Source organism: Lynx canadensis, chromosome B2 (genome assembly GCF_007474595.2).
Source record: "Lynx canadensis isolate LIC74 chromosome B2, mLynCan4.pri.v2, whole genome shotgun sequence".
Classification (NCBI taxonomy): Eukaryota; Metazoa; Chordata; class Mammalia; order Carnivora; family Felidae; genus Lynx; species Lynx canadensis.
In genome coordinates this window covers 19,473,662-19,486,428 of record NC_044307.1, presented here as the reverse complement: position 1 = coordinate 19,486,428, position 12,767 = coordinate 19,473,662, and the positions used below count along the sequence as shown (strand labels likewise).

Below are 12,767 nucleotides of genomic sequence, written 5' to 3'. Positions count from 1 at the left end.
TGGTTAGTAAACTCAGTTTAATCCAGCATAACTACTAAAAAAACCCCTATCTGGATAATAATAATAATGGAAGTACACTGTACTACTCAAAGAAGAAGATAGTTTGTGCATCTGAAAAGAGATTTAAAGAGTAGAATATCCTTAGAAGAATGTGCATAACATGCTGCTATGCTTGAAAAGCATATTACTTGATGAAGTAAAACAAACATATAGACAAAAATATTTTTTGACATGGAGGAAAAAAAAAAATCTTCCCAGAAACGCCAATAGCAAACTTCACACCTCTTAGAAAACTCTCATATCCAAGATAATATAAGCTTGTTACCTATTGCTAGAAAGCACAACTTAGAAAAACGTACAGGTCTTAAGGAAGTATTTGGGAAAATAGCAATCACAGTAGATTCCTACCTCTGATGACTTTCAGGATGAGAATAGATATGGATTTCACACTGGCTGTACAATTACGCTAGACAGCATCTAACATTTTGTCACATCATAAAATTCTACAACATTTTAACGATGCAATAAGATGGAAGTCTTCACTGCCATTTGCCATCAAGGATTCTTTAAGGAGAAGCTATAACTCTTCTAGTGTTAGTTTTAAAGAAAAACTAATGAAGCACAATATATATCCAGTACTTAGGGGTCAAGCACCTGAAAATTTAAATGTCAGTTCTTTTTTATTAAGTTTATTTACTTGGAGAGAGAGAGAGAGTGAGAGAGTACAGTGGGAAAGGGGCAGAGAGACAGAATCCCAAGCAGGCTGTGCACTGTCAGTGCAGATCCCGATGTGGGCTCGAACTCATGAACTGTGAGATCATGACTTGAGCCAAAACCAAGAGTTGGCTGCTTAACTGACTGAACCACCGAGGCTCCCCTAAATGTAAATTCTTACTGGTTTCTCACATAATCTTGTACAGCATTATTATGGTATCCCATTTGACATCGAAATAAACTAAGGCTTGGGGCGCCTGGGTGGCGCAGTCGGTTAAGCGTCCGACTTCGGCCAGGTCACGATCTCGCGGTCCGTGAGTTCGAGCCCCGCGTCGGGCTCTGGGCTGATGGCTCAGAGCCTGGAGCCTGTTTCCGGTTCTGTGTCTCCCTCTCTCTCTGCCCCTCCCCCGTTCATGCTCTGTCTCTCTCTGTCCCAAAAATAAATAAAAAAAAAAAAAAAAAAAAAAAAAACTTTTGAAATAAACTAAGGCTTATCAAGGCTATGTTACGGGTCCGAAGTCTCCAATTCAGCAAGTTGAACTGCTGAGTCATCTGATTTCAAAGCCCACGCATTCATTAATCGGAACAACTGCTATACCTCTCCCCTTCTGGTTGGATTCTTAACAGTTGGAAGCATAAGATAATTCTTGCCTCCTACAGGTCTGCTCCGATCTTATAAAACTGACTTCCCCAGATGCAACAAAAATGTGACCACATGATTTTAGTGAAGTAACAAAATTAAATTCAGAGGGAGGTTTGGCTGGACTCTTCCACTTTGGAAATAATATTCCTGGAACTAAAGTTTGGCGTGGCACCCTAGGGATGCAGTGAAGCTATTGTTCTAATTTAAGTTATTACGTTTATGAGCCTCAATTTTAGCTTGCTTATTGGAGTCTGTTACATGGGCTACAGAGACAAGCCCCTAATGCATAATTGTTTTCAATTTGTTATGAGAAATTATTTTGGCGATTTCAACATGGGTACATCTCTACACCCTAGGTCAATCATTATGCCTGCTTTGGGCTGGGTACCTGGCGACATATTTGCATCTTGAAGACACAAGGGGGCACAGAACAGGGCTGTAAATCTCTAGTGCTTTCTGCCAGCTCTCTTCCTCGAACTTCAGGTATAATTTGCACTCAAAATTTCTCAGTTGGCCCTCCACTTTCATTTCTATTTATACCTCTGTTTCCAAGTAAACTCAAAAGTATACTGAGGTACCGATGCTTGGTGATTAAGGGTACGGAATCTGCGGCCAGACGCCCTGGGCTCAAAGCCTGACTTAATGCTTTTAATCCCTCTGAGTGTTAGTCATCTCATCTGCAGAAGAGGGATCATAATACCTCCCTCAAAGAGTAAATAAATTAGCACATGATAGGGAGGTCCTTGCACTTGGTAATAACCCAATAAATATATGTATTATCTTTATTTGATTATTATTCAAAGTGAGGTATGATTACATATGCCAGACCGTGTGTTTTGTGTTCTTTGAAATGTCAATGTTTAAAATTTTCTTTGTTTCTTTCCTTCTCACTCCCTTTCCTATAATCCTTTGTTCCTTCCTTCCTCCTTTTCTTTTCTTTCTCCCTTTTCTCCTTTCTTCCTTTTTTTCCACTTTTCTTTCTTCTCACCTTCCCACCTTCCCTTTCTCCCTCTTCATCCCTCCTTCCCTCTCTCTCTTCCTATTTTCCTTCCTTCCTTCCTTCCTTATTTTTATTTTTTCTTTACCAAATATTGACTTTGGGAGGGGTGCCTGGGTGGCTCAGTCGATTAAGTGTCTGACTCTCGGCTTCGGCTCAGGTCATGATCTCATAGTTCATAGGTTCGGGCCCCCCATAGGGCTTTGCACTGACAGTGCTGAGCCAGCTTGGGATTCTCTTTTCCCACCACTCTCTGCCCTTCACTTACTCGCACTCTCTCTCTTCTCAAAACTAAATAAATAAGCCAAAAAGTTTTGAGTTTAGAGTGACTCCACTGGTGAGGCGAGCCCACACAAATATCTCTATAATTTCCAACCTAGCAGTCCAGCTGTTAACACTGCCACTCTTGGATTTTGTGAGATATCAGAGGATTTCTAGGGGAAATAGAGAATGCTTTCCTATTTACCACATGCAGAAGCATGAAGCCCACCTCAGTAGACTGATATGAGCTATTCCCAATTGTTAAGCCACAGCAACATCCATCTATTAAGAAGGCAACTATATTGGGATCAGGGGAGTGCCAGGATAAAACATGATCTGCTCATCAACATCTGTTTTCTAATTAGGATGGCTCAATGGCAATTTTCACCCGATAATTTAGTTAAATTTCATTCCGAAAGTATAAATATCCTCTGAAGGCACATGGGTGAAGTTAAATCAATAACTGCATTATTGTAAATTACTTCATAATTATATATTGATAAACAGAATAAGGTTATATGATATCCATTTTCCATATCACTTCGTACCTCAGACAACTTCATAGAAAATTGCATTCTTATGTTGTTTTCAAACAGTGCTGTTTTGTATAAAATGCCTTTCATCATTTTAAAGCAATATAATTTCAGCATAGCCCTCCTTGTCTTGGTTAGATTTTTAAACCATGTAAACTCAAGGTATCTGAGTTATAGTTTGCCTCTTTAAATGTTCTCAGATAATCTTATGTGAAAAATATTTTTAAGGACTTGCAAGAGAAACAAAAACAAAAACATTACCTTTTGCTGGCTTTAGGCCTGGCTACAGAGTACTGGGAGACTAAGATGTTAAGATATTTCAAGTCAACCTGCCTCCCGTTTATCCCATAAACCTGACTGACCATCGGCTTAGAATGTTCTTTTTATCTACTGGTCCCCCTTCTATCTTGAGTCTCTTCCTCCCACGTGCTATTTGTCATATACTTATTTCTGCTGACTGCGTGCCCTAAACGTTCGCAATCATCTGATTAAAAATATTCTGTCCTGCATAGGGTGGGCACTGAGCAGCTGTGCTGAGTGGCTGAGAGGCTCTTTGGGTCTGGTGGGCTGAACAGACTCTAAACCAAGAAGATGACTTCGAGATGCACGGGAGTGGGGTCCTCCGTGCTCCAGAGATCACTCCAAGACCAGGAACAGCTGGAAGAGAATGCAGTTCCACAGCCTTCCGCCAGCCACCTGGAGACCTCCAGGGCAGACAGTTCCAGAGAAGGCTGCCCCTTGAGATCAGTCAGCCTCAACCGTCAGGCGGGACCTCCTGGAAAGGCCTGGAAACCCCAGAGCCAGGGCAGTAGGGTCTCCGGGCTATATGGTTCACTCAGCCAAAAACACCTTGGGTGCCATGTCCCCGAGAATCCAGGAGTCCTGCCAAAGTGGCACCAAGAGGCTGGTGAAAACCCAGGCAAAAGTCAGGAGGAGGAGAAGAGGCGCACGGAAGAGCAGGAGCCCCCCCCCACCCCCCGCCTCAGCTCACAGCCTGAGTGGCAATTGCACCTGGCTGTCTGGAGCTGTCCCTGCCCCTCAACCCGGGAGCCGTGGGAGAGGAGAGGGAGTGTCTCCTCTCTGCCCAGATGGGCCCACATGACCACCCACTGCGATGGTCCAGGAGGGAGGCTTTCCGGAGCCCCTCCTCCTCGCAGAGCCCCTCTTCTCCCTCAGTGAATCTGACAGTGACCTGGAGCCTCTGGGAGCTGGAATTCAGCCTCTCCGGACACTGTCACAAGAGCTAGCCGAGGCCACTGTGGCCGAAGAGAGTGGCATTTGCGACTGAGGACTGTGCCTTCAGGCAATGCTCTCCTCCCAAGCATCTTTTGGGGGTCCTTCTCCACCCTCTTCTCCTCATGTATGAACATTCGAGAATGGAGTCCTTTTCTGGAAAAACCCACAGAGCCCATGGGCCCAGCAGCGTAGGAAGTGTACAAGTCTTTCCTGCCTGGAGCTGGAGCTTCTGACTTCACTGATTCTGTCATTAATCGAGCATACCGGGGAGCCATCTCCCACCTCCTCATTTTGGGGTGGTGGTGTCCCCACGTGCCTTGCTTTGAGCACAGTCAGGGCCAGGAAGGAAGCTCTATATTGCAGGAAGCAAGCCACATTTGACCACCGTATCATCACCTCAGGATCGGTGCATCCCAGCAAGTTCCTGAGGAAGCCCCTGGGAGTTGGCTGTGCCCTTGACCACTGCTAACAAGGGCCCAGGTGGAGACTGCTCAGGGGCCCTGCTCTCCTGCTGCAGGCACATCTGGTCCTGCGGTGACCGCCTGATGCAGCCTGAGAGTAATTTGGGGAGGGAAATGGGGGCAATGGTCCACTCTCCTCCCCTCTTGGGCTTCAAAATTCATCCAACACTTTAGCTTTCTGGCTGCCTCCTTTGCTACATGAAACAAAGGCATGAGAAGATACTGGGGAAGCTCTGAGCTTTGCACCCAGGAGTGGGGTCTTCGAGGAATCATTCCCTGTGTCGCCAGGGCCCAGGCTCTAGAGAGCCCAGCTCCTGTCCCTGCTTCTGCCACCAGAGCCCTGCAAAGAAGGGATGGGAGATATTTCCAGGCCCTAAGACTCTAGGCTCACAGGTACCTGATTACATTCAGGGCCAGGCGCTGTGGATGTGCAAGGAGGGGAAGCACTGTTCGGTAGCGATTTCTGCCTTTGGTAAATGATTTAAGAAATTTGTTTTATCATTTTATTAAAAAGAAACCAGCATGTGACTTCCTTAGGTAATGCTGCTTTTTCATAATAAAAATTCACCTTCTATAAGAAAATAAAATGAAATAAATTGAAATAAAATAAAGTAAAATGAAATGAAATAATAAAACAAAACAAAACAAAATAAAATAAAATAAAATAATTCTGTCTTATTTTTAGTAAACATGACACAATTTTTGGTTGAGAAAACATGGCCACTGTACGTATACCTATAATTAATGTATCACTTGTCTCTTAATTAGAGCTTAAGTTCATCGGTCGGGTACATGTCCTTGGTATGACACTGTTCTGTATTGACTTTGTTCCTCTCTGCAGAAAGACACTGGGAGGGTATGTAAGGAAAGAGAAAAGAGTAAGGAAAGAGGATCAAACTTGCCCTTGAGTCTATTTTCATCAGTTGCTAGATTTTTTTTTTCCCCTAGCCAAGTCATTTAACCTCTTCCTATATGACGTAGAGGTAATACTCCTTCCTATCACCGAAGCATTTAATTTTTTTTAATGTTTATTTATTTTTGATAGAAAGAGAAAGAGAGAAAGAGAGAGACAGAACATGAGTGGGGGAGGGGCAGAGAGAGGGAGACACAGAATCTGAAGGAGGCTCCAGGCTCTGAGCTGTCAGCACAGAGCCTGATGCAGGGCTCAAACTCATGCACTGTGAGATCATGACCTGAGCCACCCAGACGCCCCTCACCAAAGCATTTAAGTGAGATTATGTGCTTAGGACTATCCTTGGTTTTTAACACTTAGTGGGTGCTCAGTATATGGTAGGGATATTGTTATTGTGGATAACAATATCATTATAAATTCATTATGTAAATGAAACTCTTTCTGTTCACCATCATCCTGTTTATCTCACTAGGTCTCCTCTTAAAATATTAGTCATCATTTCTGTGAGGTGGATTTTTGTTTAGTGGTATTTTGTGTGATCCTAAAACAGTATTTCTCAACCATGTGTGATCATCCATTAGATCCATTCCCAAACTCACGAAGCCAGAAATTTCAGGGATGGCTATGTTTATAAACCCCACACAGAAATTGTGAAGTGGAATCTGGTTAAGAACCACCAAGCCAAACATCTGAATAGGGTTTAAAAGTTATGTCCAAAGAAATCTTACTTTCCTTCATGGTAATTTGCAGGGATCTGCAAGAAAAGTTTCAGTGTCAGTTTTTGGAATTGGAAACCTGCATATCAGATGTCCCAGGTAGGACCATTTCCAAGCAGAGAGTAAATAGATAGGGTTGTACAGAGTATGGACCCTCCACACATGTCAGTTCTATGCAAGTGACATCTAGGGACAATGAACAGCAGAAGCACCTTTTAAGTGTGTATCCTCATGGTTGTAGAAGTGGGAATTTTTCTTTGATAGGCAGGCCTAGCAAAGCTCACATGCCCACTGCTAATTGTCTGTCTGTCTTGGGTCCTACTTTTTCCCTCTCCTTGAGCCACCATCTGGAAAAACTACTCCTTTATCCTAGCCCTCATGGTCTCCAAGATGGTTCCCTCGATTAGCACCACAGGATCACCCAAGGCTTCCCCCTGAGTTTGCTTCACTAGTACATTGTGAACTATTGGGTCAACAGCTTGTTCTTCTCACCCTAGTACCCAATTAAGGAGAAGTGGAAGAGTGGGAAGTAAGGGTGATGATGATGCTTGAACTTTATCCGCCATTGATTTATAATTGGCTCTAGAACCACACATGGAATCATAGTTTCTGTTATGGCCCATTATATTTTCCATCTTCCCTTATAAAGTGCTCTTCAGACAATACACGGATGTGTTTTCTGAAATCCAAGCTGATATTCTGAATGATTTTTGGACATGATGCCTCAAGCTATACCCAAGAAAAGAGAAAAGTTGTGCCTTATAAGCAATTGCCCACTAAAATCAGGAAGAGGTAAGAGATGAACTTAGGGAATAAAGAAGATGAACCTAACCAGTAGCCTTCGTTTACCTCTACTATAAATAACAAATCTTGCTACTTTGAATAGTTTTATTTGCACGACTAGTTTAATACTTCAATTACCTGAATCTTTTAAGAAACAATCACGCTCTTGAAGATTTTGCATTAATTTCTCTGGATGCCTCATAAATGCAAGAGCATTTGCATTTGAGAAGCATAAAAGATGCAAATCACATCTCTATCTCTATTTAACAACCAAAATGCTTGTTTATGATCATAACTCTTTTCAATATCTTCCTAACTGTAATACACCATTAAGAATATTGCAGAACATTTACAATGTATTCTAGAAAGGAAATCTGACATCAGTGCATTAGTGCCTTCTGTATTCTGTGGGTAGAAATGCAAAATACGTTACTATGAAAAATGAGGATATGTTTCAAAATTCAGGATTAATTAAACAATTTATTCATTCATTTTTTTCACTCACATGTATTTCACAAATTTATTGGCACTCTTCCTGTGAACAAGGTGCTGTTCTCTCTGAAATTTTATCAAGCTTTCCTCAAGTGAGGAAAGTGGTCAAAATAAGTAAACGAAAAAGAAAAAAAAATATCAGGCCTAATTAATCCTGCAATAAGCCTTTATTTTTAACCCAAAACTTACCATATGCGAGTGTAAAAAGGAGTCATAAAGATATGTTTTTAAAGCTAGTTTTTTAAGCATTGTCTCCATGTTAAAATTGTTCATCTTTTCAGTTTTTATGAAAAAAGTCACTTAGCCTTGTTGTATTAAAAGGTGGGGGCAGGAAAGTTGTGAGAAATAAAAAATGTTGGGATAATTGGTATTAAGAAAACTTTGGCAGAAGAAGCTCCTTTAATTGTTTCCTGACATTGGGGTCATCCGGGTCAGGAATCAAACACCTTTTCTCTTGTTCGCTGACTGCTCTCCTTACGCATTTCATCACATGCACTACCTCGGGTCACCCAAGTGGTTACCATTTTCTTTTGTTCCCGTTTTCTAAGAGGGCACTCCTTTGTCCCTGGTGACTCAAGAGAAGTCAATTAATTTTGACAACCACTGTCCACACAAAAGCAGAGATGATGGAAATGTTAAATGCTTGGAAATACCTAGATTCCAAGTGTTGGGATTTGTAGGTGCTTTGGCCAGTTAAAATATATCTCATTTATTTATTGTTTTTTTTTTTAAGTGAGAAAAATCAGTCATATAAATGAGTGTCAAACCAATTCGCAGAACGAAATTGCTTTGCTATGGTCAACCCTTAATCAATGAAACTAGTATTCTATACTTGCTTATCATATCAATGAGGTTTGGGGGCCATTTTAGGGCTAAGTGTCCATTTGTTTCAGCAAAAATTCTCTTCCTGTTAATTTGAGCCAAGTGTCCCATTCGGAGGATTACCAGTTTTTAAATCCCTACAACTGATTTAAACATAATACAGACACTTATGTATTTAAGAGGCAAAATCTATTGTTGGAACTTGTAGCAGCTACTTGCATAAAGCAAATAGAATTTTTAAATGAACAATCTAATATTTAGACACAGAGGTATCTTTAAAAGTAGTACAAGCAATACGCCCACCTCTATACAGTCTATATTTTGAAGACCGCCTGTGGTAATTTGTGGTTGTTGTCTACAGTCAACAAACAGTGTTGAAAGATGGGAATTGAACACCATGCAGTACTTGTCCACGTCCTGTAATACTGTGATTACCTGATATCACCTTATATAGATTTGGTTTTTCCCTAGTACTGAAGATGTTAATAGAACATAATAGAACATCAGCAGACTCCTTGATGCAAGCCAGGCATAATCAAGCAAGGTCAGACCCAGGGGCCAGCAAGCCAGGTAACAGAAGCCAACAACCTAAGGTGAAGAAATTAAAGACACAGATTATTCTTTAGACAAGAAAGGTGCCCTCTAATGTTGCCTTCTCAATATATGAAGGGTATGAAATAGATGGCTCTTAGATTCTTCTCCTACCACCCCCTTCGTGCTTTTGTGTATATGTGTGTTCATTCAGTGCTTCTCCCAATGGACAGTGACCTCCTTGAGGAAAAAAAAAAAAGACACAATGGTAATGAAATGAGTTAATTGTAACAAATAAAAAATTACTATCTTTAATGAAGTTGCTTTTTCACAAGGATAGGCACTGGTATATTACGCTGGTATCTTGTCGTTTTACTTATTTTCTACTCTAGGTATACATTGACAAATGTTCGCTTAAATATGTTGTTAGCTTTTCCATGCTGTTGTGCTATGTGGTCAGGAAAATCTAATATATTTCCCTACGTGTGGGCTTACTTCACGCACATTCCACCATAAACAAAGAGCGCTACACTATTATGTATTTGTGCAGCTACCAACGTAGACTATGAAGTTTCTCTTGATCTTTTGGTGGTGCCCCTTGTGGTACTCATGAAATTCTGTAAATTTACAAGCATTTCCTATAGAAAATTCAAATACTGGGAAAGTGTACTGGAAGAGAACAAGGATGTTTGACAATTACTAGTATATGAACACTGTCATCTTGTTTTCTGCAAATAGAAAAGTACATGCCTAAGATGTGACTCAATAATAGTTTTAAGTTCCCTAGAATATTTTCCCCGGTACCCTACCTGCTGCCTCCACACACATGCATCTCTCTACCACACACTTCTAGCTAGGCTGTGTAGCCATCTTCTACATTTTTCTACACAGCAGACTGTGTGGGTCTTCATCAAACCATCTACAACACAGTATGATTATCTGTTCATCTGTCTGTCTCCCAAATGAGCATAAACCCTCAAGTGAAAAGACCAGAGCTTATTCGTGTTTGAATCTTTTGTTTTTATCGCAATGCTTGGCTTACTGTAAGCTCTTAAGTGATGTGTGTTGCATTGAATTGAAGTGACTTTCGGGGCACCTGAGTGGCTCAGTCGGTTAAGCGTTCGACTTCAGCCCAGGTCATGATCTCACAGTCCTTGACTTTGAACCGCGTGTCGGGCTCTGTGCTGATGGCTCAGAGCTTGGAGCCTGCTTCGGATTCTGTGTCTCTCTCTCTCTCTCTGCCCCTCCCTGGTTCAGGCTCTGTCTCTCTCTCTCCTTCAAAAATACACGTTAAAAAAAATGAATTTCACTTGGGTTTAACAGTAGAATACTCATTGCTTATCCAACTTACTCAGGAGAGAAGCTTCTGGTCTCATTTTCATTTGCATCCTGGCCATGATCTGGGCTATTGTTAATCATTATGGAATAGCAAACTGGGCTATGGTGAACCAAACTACCTATACCTGAGATGTCCTTATTAGCAAAGACTCCAAGCCATCAGACCAGTAAATTGAAGCCTATGGTTATCATGGAAATGTGCTTATGACTTTAATGCCAATTCATTTTGCTAAATATTTCTTTTTGCTTGAAAAATATTTATAACGGTTACAAAAATAACAACTAGTATTTGCAATATTCCAAACACCTAGATAATTAATTTTTTATTTCAGTTAATAATCTGAAAAACATGATTAGATAAAGGCTTTTATTATATATATTTGTCCATTTTTAAGGTATTTTGGCTTACATTTACAATTTAAAATTACCCGGTGCATATGTAAGTGAAGAATCACTGAATTCTACTCCTGAAATCAATATTGCAATATATGTTAACTAAATTTTTGTTGTTGTTGTTAACGTTTATTCACTTTTTGAGAGACAGAGACAGAGTGTGAGCAGGGCAGGGGGCAGAGAAAGAGGCAGACACAGAATTGGAAGCAGGCTCCAGGCTCTGAGCTGTCAGCACAGGGCCCGACTCAGGGCTCGAACTCACGAGCTGTGAGATCATGACCTGAGCTGATGTCAGATGCTTAACTAACCGAGCCACCCAGGCACCCCATTATATGTTAACTAACTAGAATCTAAATAAAAGTTCAAAGAGAAAAAATAATAAATAAATGACAGAAATGAGAAAATTGTCTGCATCATTCAAGCCAAACTTCTTTTTTAAATGTTGATTTCTTTTTGGGAGATAGAAAGAGAGAGAGAGAGAGAGAGAATGAGCAAAGGAAGGACAGAGAGAGAGGGAGACACAAAATCCAAAGCAGGCTCCAGGCTGTCAGCACAGAGCCAGACGAGGGGCTCAACCCCACGAACCGGGAGATGATGACCTGAGCCGGAGTCAAACTCTTAACCCACTGAGCCACCCAGGCACCCCAAGTCAAACTTCTTTTTAACACCAGATATCTCTACCAAGGTTTTGTTGTTGTTAATGCATTCTTATATTCTCATTGCTGGTACCTCATGAATACTCAGAAGTAACTAGAGTTTATTAAGAGCTTACAGTAAGCTAAAATATGGTGCTACAATATGTCGCTACAATGTGCTACCTTACATTAAACCTCTCAACGTTAAATCTTACTCAGAAATACTCATAATTGTCCTCTGAGTAAGAGAGTTTATTATCTGAGTCTTAAGAGGATTAAGGTAACTCACTGAAGGTTCAGTTAAGAACGTGAGCTATCTTTTTTAATCATTGTTATCCATAAATATTTGTTGAGTAAATGATCAAATACATTTTGATCAAGCATATGTTTGATTAATGATTATGAATGGTTAATAATACATTAATGTTTTTCTTATTCCGTAGGTATTTTTTGGTCATTTGAGAAAATAAAAGAAAAAGTCACAGAAAGGAAAGACAGAAAGAGATAGAGAGAGTACAGACAGTAAGAGAGAGATGAGAGAAGGTTGGAGAGAGACAAGTATAATAATCATAAACAAGAAAATATGCCTGTGGTCTAACAGATTACAATTTTTTTAAGTACCTGAATTTAGAAAAATGAGTGGTATACTATATAATTGACTATTTGAAGGAAAACTAGCTAAAATGGCATCTTTGTTTTTCCCAATGTTCATTTGATATAAAAAATATGTTCTGAACATTCTCTAGTGGTTCTTTCCTTTTGGAGGTCTTTGGTCATGGAAACTTGTCTTAAAACTTGTACTATGTGAATATATAGAAAGTCCAGGGGTTACAAATTATGGAATTTCTTGTTAGTTAATTGGTTTAAAGTGAATAATCATCACTGAGAAGGTCAATTTACTTCCTGCTGGCATCTGGGGTTAGTTTGCCTACACAGCTATATGTGGAACAAAAATATTCTGCAAACCTCTCTCTCAGCAGAACAGAAAATCCAGATGGAAAGGATATCATCTGTAGCAGAAATAGGAGATAAACGTTCCCCCAAATAATACACAATAAAGACGAGTGAAAGAATAGACAAATGAATTAAAGTTTCCTGTAGTTGGGAAATGGTCACATTTGATGGATGGGGAATAGCACTAACATACGGACCAGCAGCCCTTGTGTTTTTCTTGAGCTAGTCCCATGAACTTGGGCAAAACATCGGCACCCACTTGCCTCATGGGTAAAACATTGCCAATAGCATCTGTCATTCTTACTCCATTGGTGGTTTATAAGGTTACGGAGATTAATAGACATG

The 12,767-nt window shown here is 40.5% G+C and overlaps 1 pseudogene; it reads left to right on the top strand.

The window, feature by feature from the left end:
• The first annotated feature begins 3,739 nt into the window (after positions 1-3,739).
• LOC115514869 lies at positions 3,740-4,436 on the top strand (annotated as a pseudogene).
• Positions 4,437-12,767: the final 8,331 nt, after the last annotated feature.